This window comes from Nicotiana attenuata, chromosome 5 (assembly GCF_001879085.1).
Source record: "Nicotiana attenuata strain UT chromosome 5, NIATTr2, whole genome shotgun sequence".
Lineage (NCBI taxonomy): Eukaryota > Viridiplantae > Streptophyta > Magnoliopsida > Solanales > Solanaceae > Nicotiana > Nicotiana attenuata.
In genome coordinates this window covers 32,804,114-32,816,545 of record NC_031993.1, presented here as the reverse complement: position 1 = coordinate 32,816,545, position 12,432 = coordinate 32,804,114, and positions in this window count along the sequence as shown.

The following is a 12,432-nucleotide window of genomic DNA, read 5'->3' as shown; positions in this document are numbered from 1 at the left end:
TATATATATATATATATATATATATGTATGTATGTATGTATATATATAATTCTTGGCTAAAAGATGCAGTTAGTTTCTTTTGAGCTGTCAATTTTATATTTTGCCCAAAATTCTGCGTAAAGGGATACCCTTCTAACTAATTAAACTTTAAATATTTAAAGTGGAGCAAAAGAAAATTTTAAAAAAAATGTGTGAAATTCCTATATCATGTGGTAAACATTATAATTACTTACAACTTACAAATTAAATACCTAATTACATGTTCATAATGTACTATTACTAATAATAAATACATTTTATGAAGTAAATTGTGGTCATTTCTTATTTAATGGCTTTGAAAAATACATGTTTCAAAAACAATTTTTCTCTTTTTAATCAAATGTGTATAATTTTTTTTTGTTGAAATATTAACTCTATATATATTTCATAAAATTAAATACATATGAATTTCCTATTTGTAATTTTAATTTGTCTTTGTGTTATTCAATCTTAATACACATAGTTATGGATTACCTCGTAATTTTTAAGAACAAAATACTTAACACCTTATGAAATAAAGATATTTTTCAGACTAATATTTGTGCAGGATTTCAAAAATATTAAGAGTTTAAATGTTTGATTTTAAAATAAAGAGGGTGTGCCTTATGTTCAATCTTTAAGGTTCTTAACATTGAATCTGTTATATTTTTAAAATTATAGGTTCAGACATACTATCTTAGCAGTTTAAGTGAGCTTTTTAGTTAATTCCTTGAATGATCATTCAATTATGAGAATATTCTACCAAAGTCACTTTTATTTGGTTTGGAATGTGTATACGGTCAAAATCAGGGGAGGCCGATTTTAAGGCTTCTATGGCGTTTCAAGCCCGGCCTCGGTGGGAACAAAGCACAGTGCCAAGGCTCGTCCCCGAAGCACTCGCCTCGGCGGGTATATCGAAGACTCATCATGGCGTACCTCGAGGCAACATGAAAATTGACGACCGTTATGGAAAGGCAGGAAACCCCCAAGGGCACATGATAAGGACTGACAGAGTCTGCGAGAAATAATACAAATCCGTATTAAGCCATTATACATATGTACCAATAGCATTTCCGCGTCATTATTAGACATGTACCATGTTGGGATTCCCCCTCCTATATAAAGGGGCCCCTTGTTATTTTGTAACACATATGAATATTGAAATACAATAGAACATTCTCTGTTCTTCTTGCCTAACCAAGTTCAACAATCATTCTACAGATTTATTGCTTGTTCATCTATTATTCATTTATTGTTTATTTATTGTTCTTCATTTATTGCTCATTATTAACCGCAAAAGGCTATCTTAGAAGCCTCCATTGTCATTGTTTCTCCATCAATCGTTCATTGCTAACTATCTTAGCCGGACCTCGAAGTCCCTGCCCCGGCCAGCTCGAGGATCAACCTCGCGATAGCTTTGGTTTGCATATCTTATTCTCTTTACTTACATTTAGCATCTATTGCCTGAACAACTAGTATCGAAATAAATCGTGTATTTTTAGAACCACAAATCAAATATAATTGTTAATACCATTTTCAAGGTAAACAATTTGGCGCCCACCGTGGGGCTAAAAATAATAGTGGTTGTTTTAGTGCTAGTTTTCTGAAAATACAAGTCATTCTTCACACTTTTTCTTGTCCAAGAATCTTTGATTTCAGGTCAAAAAATGTCTAACTCAGCAAATGCGCACGAAAACAATGGCACTGGGCTTCATGGAGAGAACGACGCAGATGCCGGTGTATCACCGCAAAACCTAGGGGTGGCACCAGCACAAATTCCCGTTGACATAGGCTCACGCAACGCTGTGCATATCGATGTGAGCTCTCATACCAACGGAAGTATGCGCGGGGAAAACCAACTTGAAGCACAGGGGACTCTAGCTCAGGAGGAAAGAGAAGTTAGCCTTTAAGTCATTTTTGAGATGTTACAAGCACAACAATTGGCTATTGCTCAGCTAAAAAGTCAACAAAAAACTCCAAGTGCAGCAGCACCGGAAACGGCTCCTCGAGTCGAGCAGGCACCAGAAAGATCGAGTAACAACGGGTCAGCAGCAGACCCCGCTATTACGAATATGCTCAAAGACCTCACCAAAAGGATTGAATCAAGAGAAAAGAAGATAGAGGCTAACGATAAAAAGGTGGAGACTTATAACTCGAGGGTCGATCAGATCCCGGGCGCACCCCCGATTCTGAAGAGTGTAGATTAAAAGAAGTTGGTGCAGAAGCCGTTCCCATCAAGTGCGGCTCCGAAGCCCATCCCGAAGAAATTCAGAATGCCCGATGTCCTGAAGTATAACGGGACCACGGACCCCAATGAGTACATTACTACTTAAACTTGTGCTGTAAAAGGGAACGACATAAAGGATGACAAAATTGAGTCCGTCTTGCTGAAAAAATTTGGAGAAACACTGTCAAAGGGGGCTATGATGTGGTATCATAACCTACCCCCAAATTCTATAGATTCATTTGCCATGTTGGCAGTCTCTTTTGTAAGGGCACACGCTGGTGCCATCAAGGTCGCCACCAGGAAGTCCGATGTCTTCAAAATCAAACAGAGAGAAAATGAGATGCTAAGGGAATTTGTATCTCGCTTTCAGATGGAGCGAATGGAATTACCACCGGTCTCCGATGACTGGGAAATACAGGCCTTCACTCAGGGCTTGAACGAACGAATCTCGGTAGCTTCGAAGCAGCTAAAACAAAATTTGATCGAATATCCCGCCGTGACTTGGGCGGATGTGCACAAAAGGTATCAATCGAAGATCAGGGTTGAAGACGACCAATTAGGAGCCCCTTCGGGCTTAGTATATCCTAGCATGCTCTTAACAAAGGAACAAAGGTTTACGAAAAGGGAATTGAGACCAAACAAGAAAAGATACCGGCCGTATGTGAAGATCGAAGAAATGCCCCGAAGCGTAATGTGCCTCAAGGTGATCGAAGGACAGATCGAGGTCAAGTTTCCCGGGGACTCATAAGTAAAGTCAGGTTCGATAGGCACACTAGGCCGGTAGAGGCACCCCGGCTATCCGAGTACAATTTCAACGTTGATGTCTCGGGCATCGTATCAGCCATAGGTAAAATCAAAGATACCAGGTGGCGAAAACCCATACTGTCAGACCTTTCACAAAGGAAACCTAACTTGGTGTGCAAATATCACGGCACTCACGGTCATAGGACCAAGGATTGCATACAACTTCGAGAAGAGGTATCCCGACTGATCAGCGAAGGGCATCTTCGAGAGTTCCTCAGTGACCGAGCTAAAAACTATTTTCGGGAAAGAGAGGCAAAAAGCAAGAACGAACTAGAAGAACCACCGCATGTCATCCATATGATCATTGGAGGGGTCGACGTCCCATAGGGACCCGTTATCAAGCGGACGGAAATATCTATCACCACGAAAAAGAAAACTCGGAGTTACATACCAGAGGATGCTCTCACATTCAGTGAAGAAGACATCGAGACCTTGTCTGAGCCTCATAATGACGCATTGGTAATTTCTATTATTTTGAATAAATTTCAAATTAAACGTGTGCTCGTGGATTCAGGTAGCTCGGCCAACATAATCAGGTCGAGGGTGGTGGAGCAGCTAGGACTGCTCGACCAGATCGTACCAGCCTCTCGAGTCCTCAATGGATTCAACATGGCGAGCGAGACGACGAAAGGGGAAATCATCTTCCAGGTCAACGTGGCCGGTACAATCCAAGATACCAAATTTCATGTCACCGAAGGCGACATGAGATACAATGCCTTACTTGGAAGGCTATGGATACACAGTATGAGGGCAGTACCATCAACCCTTCATCAAATGATGAAATTTCCAACCAAGTATGGAGTAAAAGCAGTGTACGAGGAGCAACATGCAGCAAGAGAGATGTTCGCGGTGCACGACATGGCACCAGCATCGACGTCCTCTACATCAAAGGAGCCTAAAGACAAGCAAACAGGCGAGTAGCAACCGCAACCAACATTCTCGGCTACATCCGAATGAGTGAATAAAGGACCGTGCTGCGTCACTGGAAGAAAGCAATTGAAACGTATTGAGGCTTGAACGCTGTCATTGCTAATGTACAACCATCTCCTTTTACATTTATCTTTTATACTAACTTATTGTAGGTGTTCGATTGAGAGGAATCGAAGCACCCTCCAGCTCGGAGACCTTGGGTTTTAAAGCATACGTTGCACTATTTTTCCCTTAGATCAGTTTTTTTCCCAAACTGGTTTTACCAGCGAGGTTTTTAACGAGGCAACATCCATATGCTACCTAAGGAGAACTCATCAAGTATTCAAGGCTTCTCTTCGATCAACCTCAAATACTGGGGGGCATCACCCCGGGAGGTCACCTCTCGGAAGAAATTGAACTATGCTTAAGAGGACCTCGATAGTAGAATGTTGTATTGGGCCAAACGGTCAAATGAACCGTGTCCATATAGAATAATCGAGCCTCTAAAGGCAAAAAACATGTACGCATATATCAAGTAAATTGAGAAAGCCTCTTTGCCTATCAAAACACTTTATGCCTCAAAGAAGTTCACTACTTTCTCATAAGACGGCTCAAGGGCTAAAAACTCTCGAACACTCGGGGAATGTCATCGACAGTCAGCCCATCGAACCATCGAGAACTCAAATTCGTAAGACCTCGATCAGGCAACTTCGAGATCGTAAACCCTCAATGAGGCAACATCAAATCTGTAAGACCTCAACGAGGCATGCCCACACTTATAAGACCTTAAAAAGGCATAACCCCGATATTAAGGCGAAGGCTATATATCCGAACTTATAAAACCCCTAAAAAGACATACCCTCGATATAGACGCCGAGGTCATCTCACCCGGGGACTAAAGGCTACGACCGAACATAAAGACTACGACCGTATCAAATGGCTCCGGCCGAATTAACGCGGCTCGGAGACATCCGACTGCCGCCATAAAATTAACGGCCTTAAAATACTTCGAAAATACTTCGAAAAGAACTGGTTAATCAGGCTACCCCCGGCATAAGCAAAGGAGCTTCGATCATATCAGCTCCAAACAATAAAAAGGCTTCGAGATAATCAGCCTTCAGCAAAAGGCTTCGAAAAATCTGCCTTCAAGAGAACCTCCCGAGGTACTCAATTATCGTCACATATCGACTCATAATCAAGGTTCTTACTTGAGCCATTGAAGAATCGGACGAACACAAAGCATGCCAAGGCATAATCAAAACTTTTAGCCGCAATAGAGGAAAACTATAGCCATATTAGAGGTCGCATCGACCCAATTTAAAAAGAGCCTAAGGGCCAATTCGTAAGAGCCTAAGGTCCAGCCTAAAGAGCCTAAGGGCCAATGCGTAAGAGCCTAAGGGCCAGCCTAAAGAGCGTAAGTGCCAATGCGTAAGAGCCTGAGGGCCAGCCTAAAGAGCCTAAGGGCCAATGCATAAGAGCCTCAGGGCCGATCTAAAGAGCCTAAGGGCCAATATGTTGAAAACCTAAGGGTCAATGAGCCTGAGTCAAACCTTGATTCGAGGACCGAGCCCTAAATGGTCAACTATTATCAATTATTCATCAAGCACAACATAAGGGTTCTTATCTTAAAGTCCAACATATCGGACTAATTGTCGGCAGGCATCAAAACTCAAAACATAAATAAGGACACAAGCAAGTGCGAATTTATATAAAGAGGAAAACCAAAGGGTTCCTTTTTTATTATAAATAATGGAACAAAGATACATTTACAACACTCCCAGGGGGAGCCCGATGCAAAGAATAAGAAATAAAAACCTAATCTACCGCCAAGGTCACTTGATCAGACGGAGCCATCTCAGAAGTTGTGCCTTCAACGGCTTGGCCCTCGACCCCCGGAGCATCAACGACCTCCTTCCCCTCAGGGACTTCACCTTCATCTTCATCATCCTCCGAGCCGCTGGTCGAACCATTGGCTGAACCATCATCAGAAGAAAGCAGAGCTGCCGATTCTTTCTCTAGGGCCTTCACCCTCTTGATCTCAGCAGACAAATCGATGCCCCCTGTATGCACGTCCTCGAGAGCCAGTCTCCGAGATCTTAATTGGGCATGCTCCAGGGCTCGGGTTAGTTCCAACTTGGCCTCTTCGGATACCTTCCTGGCTCGAGCATTTTCAGCAGCAGCATCTTCTCGGTATAAGGATATGAGCGCATCGGCTTCGGACTTAGCTATAGATAGCTCAGTAACTGATTCAGCATTGAGATCTTTGTACTTACGGCTTTCTCCCTTTGCCCCTTGGAGTTGGTGCTCAATCAAGGTCAGATTCTCTCGAAGAGTTTCTTTATCGGAGGACACTTCATCCATGCACTGCTTTAGCCCAAGGATTTCAGTATCTCTGACTCTAAGCTCCTCTTGCATTAGATCATCTTTTTGCTTAAGCTGAAAGAACCAAACTAGGGTATTTAACACTCAATTGACTAAAGCATAGAAGTAAGCCCACGAAGGTCGTATTACCTGCTCATCGAGATCGGCCCGCTCTCGAGACATCCTCTCCAAATATGCTCGAAGGTCACCTAGCTCCCCCTTCATTTGGGCATAAAGGGCCTTAAGCTCGTTCAATTTAGAAGAGAGCTTCCTAAATTCGTCCTCACAATGAGTCAGCTCAGCTTGTGACTTGGAAAAAGCCTGGTTGGAGAGCATCAAGGACTAAAAACACAAAGGAAGGAAGTCAGAAAAGCAAGAATCGAAACTCAAAATACAGTGGTCAACTCAAGATTACCTATTTTCGAAGCTTCTCGGCCTCTTCAAAGATCAATGAGGCATCGATATCGGGTCCTTCCTCAACCCCGACAAAACAACCTTCAAACATACCATTCTCTCCGGGGGATGCCACCACGACAGGAGTTTCCATATCTTGGGCATCCCGTATTTGCCCAGGAGAGAATGATAGGTGTCACACCTCCTTTTTCCTACACCCGCAGGGTGTAAAGGAGTTTTTCCACTTAAAGGACAATCGGAACGGGATTTATTATTAAGATTTCAGATTCGCCACTTGGGAGATTAATGGTGTCCCAAGTCACCGGTTGAATCCCGAACCGAGGAAATTATGACTCTGTTTAACAGTCCGCGATCCAGAAATCCGAGTAAGGAATTCTGTTAACCCGGGAGAAGGTGTTAGGCATTCTCGGGTTCCGTGGTTCTAGCACGGTCGCTCAACTGTCATATTTGGCTTATTTGTTTGATTTTAATACATGTTTTAACCCATATGCTTTTAACTTTGAACCGCTTTTATTATTATTACTTTAAGAGAATTGCAACGTCGTGAAAACATGTCTCGAATCGCGTCACATAAATGCACCCGCATGATAAGTGCGTGTGGCGTGATCTGGTGACTCGATTCGACCTACCCATATGATAAGTGCGTGTGGCGTGATCTGGCTAAGACCCGTTGGGAGGCCAAAAATCACGGTGAGTTTTATTTCTGTCGTACTTGAGCTCCTTAGAGAAGATATCTCTCGATATTACTCTCATCCTTTGTGCTTATGCAAGCCTTGGAGAGGCCGTTTTGATGAGGGAAACCCCGCCTGGGGAAGCAGATACCCTGAAGCCTGCTAAGGAAAAAAGGAGAAAGAAGAAATCACCAGCTGAGTCTCTGAAGCCAAAAAGGGCTAAAGTCCAACAACTTGAGGCCGATTCAGTGGCCTTAACTTGGAAGCGGCCGAAAGTCTTTGTGCCGTGGGCGAGGAGAATGATGACTGCCAGCTGGTACTCAGGGGTAGAGGGAGCATTGTTGCCTCGAAGTCTACTAAGCCGAAGGTGACTGAGCCGGAGGCTGCTGGAACGGAGGCCGCCGAGGTGGTTCTCACCCGAGCTGAGGGAATTGTTGACGGTAGCTCAAACGAAGTTCCCGGGCCGACCGACGATCAAAACACATTGGGTGCCGAGGGGCACTTAGTTGATGAATCCGANAGTGCGCCTCAGGGAGCCCCTTACACTCTTTGTTTTTGTTTTTCTGCATTGGGGGGGATGCATGATCTTAAGTTGGGGGTGGTAGCCTTGTGATGACATTTTGTTAGCCTTGTGATACTGGTATCTTTGTGACATTAGCAATGTGAGCACGTGATTTTTGCCCTATATGAATTACTCCCCAAAATTCAAACAAATAATTTTTCTTCCATTATTTTACACTTCTGTGAGTTTTGTGTTATTGTTTGCATTTTTATAAAATATACACATGGCATTTGCATTTAGGATTTAGTTTCATATTTTAGGATTAATTAAGGGTTAAGTGGTTTTTTTAGAACAAAATATAAAGAAAATAACAAAAATAGTCCAGTTTCGCATTTTTAATTGTTGAATTTGCCATGAAATAGTTTTTAAACATTTTTAGGAATTAGTTTAACTTTTAAATATTAGGTCTTTATTTTTGCATTTTTATTAAGCCAGAAAATATAAAAAAAATATAAAACAAAAACAAAATAAGAGAAATAAAAGAAAAAACAATTAAAAGAGGGGTGGTCTTAGTAAATGCCCAAATTTGGGCCAAATTGGTTTAGCCCAAATGAAATCCAACCCCAAATATACCCAGTCCATACCCCAGGCCCAAGTCACCCCAATGCCCGGTCCAATTCTTTCCAGGCCTCAGGACTACTCGAACGACGTAGTATCATATGCAAACGACGTCGTTTTGAGATACTTAAATCCCAATTAATCTCGGCCATTCATCTATTATCATCCAACGGCCATGATTAGTTTTAGGTATTAAATAAAAGTGTCTTGATCTCTGAAGAACCCTAGAGACCAAGCACCCTCCATCCTCGTACCTTCCCCCTCCCTGTAACGCCACCATCACCCCACCACGCCTCCGCCACTCCTCCGCCTTAACTCCGCCGCCGGAAATCGCCCACGGCGGCGGAGAACCTCCAAATGCCACCAAATTAACACCCTAGGTTCCCCTCCTCTTCCTCTATCCAAATCCACAACTCATTTCTCTCGAATCCCATCCAATCACCTCGAATATTAAATCAAAATATTCCGGCCAAGACCTAAAGTAACCCAAATTGTACCAAAATTACACCATAGAACCGCCTTAATCTCCTCTATCAAACCCCTCAAGCCCTGTACCTCAAATCTCACCAGAATTGTTCGAATATTAAATTGAATTTCGGACCAAAACCCTAGTTCGTCGGACAGCCCCCAAATTCGCACCAGGGCCCTTTCTCACTTCCCTCATTTCAAATACATCATCAGTAGCTCTCAAATCGCCTCAAGTTTTCTCCAATTTCAAATCAAGAAGCACCACATTAGTGAGTTTTCGATTGTTTTTAATTTTTTCTTTTCTGTTCCTGTTTCTTTGTTTAATTCTTTTTTTTGATTTTGTTCTTATACTTAGTTTAATGGGCGTTTTAATTGGTTTTTGTTTGTTTGTTCGTTTAGATTTTAGTTTGTTAGATTAGGATTTATTAGGTGTTGATATTGTTTATTGATTCATCTCAGTCCGCCTTCGTTAGGAATAGGATTTAGTTTATCATTGTCTCCTTTTCTGATTTGGTTTAGTATGAATTCATTCCTATTGATCTCTTCGTTTAGTTTAAGTCTTGATTTGATTTTTGATTAAATCTATTTGGTAATGTTGATGATAGTCCAATTTGGCTGCAAATCATTCTAGATATGTGTATTATTTTAATTCCCACTATATCAGTAGTTAATTATTTTGGCTGTTTGTTTGGATTGCTGAAACATCTAGTTATTAGTTAATCACGGGTAAAGGGATTGGGGCAGTTAATCATAGTTAGTAATTTCAGTAGAACAAAGGGGGTAGCACAGTATTTTCAGGAAAGTTCAGGGGTAGTTCAGGTATTTAGAAATGCATAAGAATGATGTAGTTAAAACTAGAATTCTCTAGAATCCTGTGGAATGAGACTTTAGTTCTACTTTCAGAAAGTTAGGTTGTTTACTTGAGAAGCAAGTTAATAACTAGGGGACTAAACTGAAAATAAGTGAGGGACTAATATGTAAAACGAAAAATCTGAAGCTGCACCTCTTTGTGCCTATAAAATGGCATTCACATGCCTTGTTTCACAAGTTTTGAGCAGCCTCAAAAGAACTCCCCTCCAAAAATTTTCTCTCTAATCTCCAGATCTGATTTTGAAATTCAAATACTCAAAAACCCAAAAACAATAGAAAACCTTAAAAAATAAAAAAAAAAGGTACTGCTCCATTAAGAATTTTAGAATAATTTCAGCTCTTAGATAGTGATTCACATTTCCTAGTCTAATACTAGGCTGCTGGAGTTTCAGTTCATATACTGAGTTGTTTTCAAGTGAATTTAGACTCATATAAGCTGATTTTGGTCAAGTGTTGGTCTATTCAAGCTGTGTTGATTGGTTTAGTACTATTCAAGCTGTTTCGATTGGGTTTTGTGTTTGATTTGGTGTGAAATTTCTTCTGGATCATTTGACATCATCTACTGGTTGATTCACTACTGATTTTGCTGCTGGAAATTGTTATTGCTGCTGATTCTCTTCTTCTGTTCATTTCGACTTGATTTTCAGGTACACATTTGAATTTGCCCTGATGTAACCTTCAGTTGGAATGAAATGAAGTCATATTTCAAATTTTTGCTCCTGTTATAACATGACTGGAATGTGTAATAATAGTTGTCACATTAGTTGGATCATGATGTAATGATAGTTGACTATAGGTTAGATTTGTAGTTTACTTTTGACTAGAATGTGTTTAATTGGACTGTAATTGGACTGTGGACTGTTATTTGATCGACTACGGATGCTTAAGTTAGTATATTGATTAAAATGAAGTTAGTTGTCACATTAGTTGCTAGACTAGAATCGGAGTTAGTTGTTTTCATTGTTCCATTTACACATGTTCGTAGGACTTACTGGATTGTTAAACTAGTCTGGCCAGAATTGTTACATTGTGTGCGATTAGTGCTAAATATTAGCTCGTACCAACTGCTAGTTCAGGCAATATTACATCAGCGGAATAGAGAGGGAAAGTGTAAATAGTGCTGGAGTTTGAGCTAGGAAACAATTTAAAACTGGAAAACTATTCACTTAATGTTGTTTTGTTGTGTAGTTCAATATTCGAAGTAGGAATACTAGCTGAAACAGGAAGTCATTTCGAGGTTTATGTGTATTAGCATGTTAAAAAATGAGTTGATATGAGTTGTGATTAAAATCATTGTATTCAGTTTGTTTTCCACCTAGTGGTATTTAGGAATTCACCAGCAGTTAAATAAGCGAAATAATTTGAGTATTAAGTTGGGAAGCTGAGTGATCAGTATTTCATCAATTTGAGTAGCACCTTGAATAATTTGGAAAGGTTCAGTGATTATTTGTCTAATTCGAATTGAGATTGGGCCTGGTTAATGACCAGAAATAGACAGTCCATTTCAGGGCAGTTTGGGCCTCGGTGTTTTTGTAGACGGCCCAGATCCTGTCCAGATCATATGTCCACTTGGACCTTGGCCTAACGCATGGTTGGCCTGCCCTTGTGCACTTGGGCTTTTAGTTGTAAGCAGGCTGTGTTCAAGGCCCAAGTTGGATGAAGATTTGAATTTATATGAGCTCATAGGCCCTAAATATAGTAGCTTTTAAATAATAATAAATAATTAGGGTTTCTTATTTTATTATTAGAGACAAAGTAAAATAAAAAATCATAGTTACATTAGGATTGGCCTTAAAATAAACATGAGATGAGCCTCGCCGAACAAAACATATATTGTGGGGCTCTCAATAAATGGTTGAATTAAAATACCCAGACTTCGGGATGGGCCATTTAGCGAATTTTACGGCCTTCCCCAAAGATAATAACGCGTTAGTCACTTTAGGCACATTTTTAATAATTTTACCTTCTTAAATACGGGTGCACATTTATGTGAACCAAATCCAAATCTCAACGAAATCGAAACATGTCAAAAATTGCGGGTGCATTTATGTGACGCGATTCGAGACATGTTTTCACGACGTTGCAATTCTCTTAATGTAATAATAATAAAAGTGGTTCAAAGTTAAAACATGTATTAAAATCAAACATATAAGTCAATTATGACAGTTGAGTGACCGTGCTAGAACCACGGAACCCGAGAATGCCTAAGCTGGAAAATGTGTACCTGAAGCTCAAGTCGAAATGAACAGAAGAAGAGAATCAGCAGCAATAACATTTTCCAGCAGCAAAATCAGTAGTGAATCAACCCAGTAGATGATGTCAAATGATCCAGAAGAAATTTCACACCAAATCAAACACAAAACCCGATCGAAACAGCTTGAATAGTACCAAACCAATCAACACAGCTTGAATAGACCAACACTTGACCAAAATCAGCTTATATGAGTTTAAATTCACTTGAAAACAACTCAGTAAATGAACTGAAACTCCAGCAGCCTAGTATTAGACTAGGAAATGTGAATCACTATCTAAGAGCTAAAATTATTCTAAAATTCTTAATGGAGCAGTAC